General features: G+C 43.5%; 1 non-coding gene across 1 annotated transcript; it reads left to right on the top strand.

Moving 5' to 3' along the window:
- The first annotated feature begins 1609 nt into the window (after window positions 1-1609).
- Window positions 1610-1681, top strand: TRNAC-GCA. The gene has a single exon. It is a non-coding gene; the product is annotated as a tRNA-Cys (tRNA).
- Window positions 1682-6376: the final 4695 nt, after the last annotated feature.

Here is a 6376-nt window from a genome sequence, read left to right as displayed (position 1 = left end):
GGCGTGGTCTCGGCTCACTGCAACCTCCGCCTCCTGGGTTGAAGTGATTCTCCTGCCTCAGCCTGCCGAGTAGCTGGGATTACAGGCATGTGCCACCATGCCCAGCTAATTTTTGTATTTTTAGTAGTGATGGGGTTTCACCATGTTGGCCAGGTTGGTCTTGAACTCCTGATCTCAGGTGACCTACCCACCTTGGCCTCCCAAAGTGCTGGGATTACAGGCATGAGCCACTGTGCCTGGCCTATTATGTTTTTTAAATTATTATTGTCCCCTTCCTCCCCCTTCTTAGAACTCTCTTCTCCTCCCTTTGCTTTCAGGACACTGCTCCTTTCCCCTCCTCCTCCTGCCTGGCTGGTCACTCTCTCCTCTGCCCATGTAAAACAAAACTTTCTTCTTCTCATTCCATGGTTCTTGCAGAAAACTCACACTCAGGAAGTCCACACTGAAATTCCTCCTCCTCCTCCCTCCTGTCTTCTCCCCTTTCCTCTTATTCCTTCCCTCTCCTCTCCTTCCCCTCCCTACTTCTCTTTCTCCCCCTTCTTCCTCTTCCCTATTCTCTCCCTCTCCACTACTTCTTTCTTCCCCTCCTCTCTCTCCTCCCCTCCTTCCTCCCTTGCCACCTCCCCCTCCTCCTATTCCTCCTAAGTGCTGCGTCAGTGATTGGCACTGCTAACTTTCCAAATCCCCAAGCCAGACACCTGGGAGTGAGCCTAGCCCGCCCTCAGCGGTACTGCCCCTGTATGCCACCTGCAGAGGTAGCATCCGCACTCCTAGTGCCTGTCCAGGCCTGCTCTCCTCCAGCCCAGTTCCTCCTGTACACACCCGTCCACTGGAATGCCCCCCCTCCTGCCAGTTCCATTCCCTAAGCCTCAGCTCTCCGTATCCTATGCCCCTCCAAAATAAGAAGTCACTGAACTACAGCATAGTCAGAGGACAAGCAGCTTGCCATGGTCCGTGGTTTAAACCCTGGTGCCCACCACCTGCTCTGGCTGATCCCTAGGGCTGGGTCATGGAGTGTGAGGACTGGCTCCAGGGGTCCAGTTCATGCACCAGTTCAAATCTTGGAGTTCCCCGTTAGCTTTTCCTTGTAGAAAGTGCTTCCCATGTAGTACATTTCTGATCTTCTAGGAGCATATTCTAGCACCCTCCACGGTCTTGGGTGTGTATAAATCTATCCATATGACTCTGTCTATGAAGTCTTTACCATTTTTAAGCCAATAGAAGACAGGGACAAGAGAACATAAAAGAGTCTCTTTTAGTAACAGGGTCCTGAACTCAAAGTCAGAAAGAGTCAAGGAGTGTGTGTGCCTGGGAAGAACATTAATGTTGAAACTGTTGTCAAATGTGCACTGTGAAGGGCACAGACGAATGACTCTGAAAGCCCTTCCAGCTCTAAATGCCAGTGTCAGTCCTCTTCCTGAAAGTACAAGGAAGCTGCTACGGGAAGGGGAACTGTCACTTGTTTTGTATCAGGGAGATAAAATTGTAGTTAGGGAGGTTTGGCAGTTTGAGGAGGCCCAGCTGGAATGAGCATCTGTGGTAAAATTTTATAGGAATGTTGGGCATGACTGCACAGATAAAAGGTCTTGCTTAGGCTTACACTTCTGCTGGGGGTATAGCTCAGGGGTAGAGCATTTGACTGCAGATCAAGAGGTCCCTGGTTCAAATCCAGGTGCCCCCTGCTGTCTTCTTATTTTACTCTCTGGAGCTGGTGTTGAAGATTCAGCACCCTTCTCCAATCTTAAATCTCAGGATACTGAGCCTCCCTAAATCTGGGAAAAAGCCAGGAGCAACTTTAAACCCTGTCACCGAGCATCACAGTCTCAGAGTGATCAATTCCCTCAACTTGGACTTTTTATTTCACTTACCAAAGGCTTTGTTCTACCTTGCCTGGTTTTGTTTCACTTTTTCTACACGTTTTCATGACCCCAAATCAGTGAAGTGCAGGTAAATGTTTAACAACCAGCTCTGAGGGGGTGATTTGTAGTGTTTTCCAATTTCACAGAGTGAAAAATAATCCCACCATGGCAAATTTCAAGCTACAAATATGAGATGATGAACATGGAGTTGGGAAGGTGAGCTAACAAATGGCTGTCTGCTGCAAGCTAGCTCAAACATAACACTGCCCCAGTCCACCTTCCCGACAGAGGCCTGGGCTCTCTGGCCGTGCTCTATCTTCACAATACCTACTGACATGAGATCAGTGGTTCTCACTCAGCCATTCATCCATGGAATCATTCATTCTTTCGTCATCTGATTCCTACTCAATGCCAGACACAGGAAAGACAGAGATGAGTAAGAACTGTCTGTGGTGAGCAAAATAGTCCAATGAAGAAATGATCCAAGCATGAAAAGGATAGATGAACAAAAAAAGAAGGGGCACTATTTTTAAATGAAATGCTCTGTTACCATTAAGATTCTTTTCTTTTTTTTTTTTTTTTTTTGAGGCAGAGTCTCGCTCTGTCGCCCGGACTGGAGTGCAGTGGCCAGATCTCAGCTCACTGCAAGCTCCGCCTCCCGGGTTTACGCCATTCTCCTGCCTCAGCCTCCCGAGTAGCTGGGACTACAGGCGCCGGCCGCCTCGCCCGGCTAGTTTTTGTATTTTTAGTAGAGATGGGGTTTCACCGTGTTAGCCAGGATGGTCTCGATCTCCTGACCTTGTGATCCACCCGCCTCGGCCTCCCAAAGTGCTGGGATTACAGGCTTGAGCCACCACGCCCGGCCTAAATATATATTCTTATATAGAGCTGAGCTCTCATAACAGTAAAGGATATCTCTGGGGTGGCAGTGGGGGATGAACTAAAACCCTGATAGGTAAATATGAGCTGATCCTGGGAATGCCTGCGGTGGCTGTGGTGAGCTAATCAAGGTGCTTCAGTTTTCACAGCCATGTGGGTACAGGAGATTTGGTCTAAGACTTCAGTCTCCCTTCTCTTGTACCGAGTCAACTCTTAGAGAGCCATAATATTAGTAAAAGCATAGGAAAAAAAAAAGCATCCACTAGCATAAGAACACATCTTTCTCTTTCTGGGGAGGCAGAGGGCATCGCCCCTGAGAATCCATAACCATACATCTATCTTCACACTTGTTAGGGCTTTGAATTTATACTACCTACATGGTTCAGAAATGCCTCAACCTGAAAGTTAACATAAAAAGTACTCAGGCTAACAACGATTCTAGAGTATCCCCTGGTGGCTCACACCTGTAATCCCAGCACTTTGGGAGGCCAAAGTGGGTGGATCACCTGACGTCAGAAGTTAAAGATCAGCCTGGTCAACATGGTGAAACCCCATCTCTACTACATATACAAAAATTAGCCAGGCGTGGTGGTGGGCGCCTGTAATCCCAGCTACTCGGCAGGCTGAGACAGGAGAATCGTTTGAATCCTGGAGGCAGAGGTTGCAGTGAGCCGAGATTGTGCCATTGTGCTCCAGCCTGAGCAACAAGAGTGAAACTTCGTCTCAAAAAAAAAAAAAAAAAAAAAGTACTCAGGCTAACAATGATTCTAGAGTATCAAACAAGGACATACCCTCAAGCCAGACTGCACAGGATTCCTACTGATAAAGCCTGGCTTAAGATGGCCTCACAATTCAAAGTAATAAATATACAAGGAATCAGCCTATTATGAGTGAGAACCAGCAAACAAAATAAAGTCATAAAGTCAGGCCATAGAGTCACCAGACAGATCCTATAAAGTAAGGTACTTAAAAATCTTAAAAGACATGAGGAATTGAAAGCATGGACATCTATGATTTTTTTAAAAATAAAGCAGATACATCTAAAATGAAAAGTGCAGTCACTAAAATTGATCATTTAATTAACAGATTAAACACACATTAGACAAAGCTAAAGAGAGATTTAGGAATGAAAGAATGTAAATCTTTTAAAAATTACTAGGAATGAAGCACAAAGGCCTAAAAAAATGAAAAATATGAAAGAGTAACTAAAAGAGATGATGCAGAATAAAGGGGTCCAACAAATGTCAAATACAGATTCCACAAGAAGGAAGTGTAATGGGAAAGAGGCAATATTCATTTCACTTCTATTTATTTATTTATTTATTTTTTGAGACAGAGTCTCGCTTTGTCACCCAGGCTGGAGTGCAGTGGTGCAATCTCAGCTCACTGCAATCTCTGCCTCCTGGGTTCAAGCAACTCTCCTGCCTCAGCCTCCTGAACAGCTGGGATTACAGGCATGCACCACTATGCCTGGTTAATTTTTTGCATTTTCAGTAGAAACAGGGTTTCACCATATTAGCCAGACTGGTCTTGAACTCCTGACCTTAGGTGATCTGCCCACCGTGGTCTCCCAAAGTGCTGGGATTACAGGCGTGAGCCACCATGCCCAGCCTGGGAAGAGGCAATATTAAAAGATATAATAGCTGAGAATTTTCCAGACTTGTACAAAGATGTGACACCTCAGATTTAGGACTCATGAGTTCCAAGAAAGATAAATAAAAGATCCATACCTAGTCACATTGCAGCAAAGCTTCATGATACCACAGATAAAGAGATGTTGTTTTTTGTTTTTTTTTTTTCAGACGGAGTTTCGCTTTTGTTGCCCAGGCTAGAGTGCAATAATGTGATCTCTGCTCACTGCACCCTGTGCCTCCTGGGTTCAAGCGATTCTCCTGCCTCAGCCTCCCGAGTAGCTGGGATTACAGGCGTGCACCACCATGCCTGGCTAATTTTTTTGTATTTTTACTAGAGTCAGGGTTTCTCCAGTTGGTCAGGCTGGTCTCGAACTCCTGACCTCAGCTGATCCTCTCGCTTTAGCCTCCCAAAATGCTAGGATTACACATGTGAGCCACCAAGCCCGGCCAAAGAGATTATCTTAAATGAAGCCAGAGAAGTTAAATTATATGTAAAAGAATAATTAGACTGACAGCAGACTTTTCAACAGCAACAATGAAAGTCAGGAGACAATGGAACACAATATTTAAAGTGTGAAACAGTTCTCTCCCTAGCTAAACTATCATTCAGGAGTGAGAAAAATGTAAGACATTGTATATAACTGAAAGTATCTACTTCTAAAATATCCTTGCTGAAAGAAATTTTAAAAGTTGTGCTTCAGGAAGAATATTGAACCCAGAAGGAAGAAGAAAGAAGCAAGAAAAAAGAGTGAACAAAGATAGTGGTGAGCACATTGGTAAATCCAAACAGCATAGATTGCATAAAACAAAAACAATTACTTTAAATGTCAGGAGAGAGTCTTAAAAACAAGATGTAACTAAAAAGAACAATAATTACACACAAGACAGAAGGGGAATAGTGTGATTAAACTCATATTCAAAAAACTTTCTATCATTTGGGAGAAGATCAGAAATAGTAATTAATATTAGATTCTATTAAACCAAATTATGTGTGTAAAATTACAGACTAACCCCTAAATGAATAGAAAAGGAAAGCATAACTTTCATATCAGTAGATTAATGATTATGATAGAGATTGTCATATTGGATTCAGCAGCAACAACAAAATCTAGCTACATGCTCTTACGTGACACACATCTGAAATGTAAATATACACAAAGTTTGAAAGTAAAAGGACAGGAAAAGATATATCAAAGAAAATAAAAAATAAAGTTAGTGTAGCTGCAGCAATATCAAACAAAATGGATTATAGACAAAGACTATTATTAGGGATAGTGTTACTTTCTAATAATAAAATGAACAATTCTCCAGGAAAATACTACAATTCTAAATTTGTAAGCACATAGCTTCCAAATACATGAAGCAAAAATTCTCACAAATTCAGGGAGAAATTGACTAACGCACAAACTTGATATGAGACTTTAACATCTCTTTAGTAACTGATAGTTCCAAAGGCAAAAAGATGATAAGCTATAGAAGGCATAAACAACATGACTGATAAGCTTCATTTTATAGCTCTAACTAGATTCTACGCCAATATTAGAATATATGTACTCTTTTAGGCAAACATGGAACTTTTTTTTTTTTCTTTTGAGACGGAGTCTCATTCTGTCACCCAGGCTGGAGTGCAGTGGCACAATCTCGGCTCACTGCAAGCTCCGCCTCCCGGGTTCATGCCATTCTCCTGCCTCAGCCTCCCAAGTATCTGGGACTACAGGCGCACGCCGCTGCGCCTGGCTAATTTTTTGTATTTTTAGTAGAGACGGGGTTTCACCATGTTAGCCAGGATGGTCTCGAACTCCTGACCTCATGATCCGCCCGCCTCGGACTCCCAAAGTGCTGGGATTACAGATGTGAGCCACCGCGCCCGACCAACATGGAACATTTTCAAACATCTATTGCACACTTGGCCACAAAGCAGTCTGAGAAAATTCTAAAAAATCAACATCACATACTACATTCTCTGACCATAAGGCAAAACTCAAAAACAAAATAACTCATAAA

The sequence above is a fragment of the Trachypithecus francoisi genome, unplaced genomic scaffold (assembly GCF_009764315.1).
Source record: "Trachypithecus francoisi isolate TF-2019V2 unplaced genomic scaffold, Tfra_2.0 Lachesis_group4, whole genome shotgun sequence".
NCBI classification, from domain to species: Eukaryota; Metazoa; Chordata; class Mammalia; order Primates; family Cercopithecidae; genus Trachypithecus; species Trachypithecus francoisi.
This window is presented reverse-complemented; position numbering and strand designations above follow the sequence as displayed.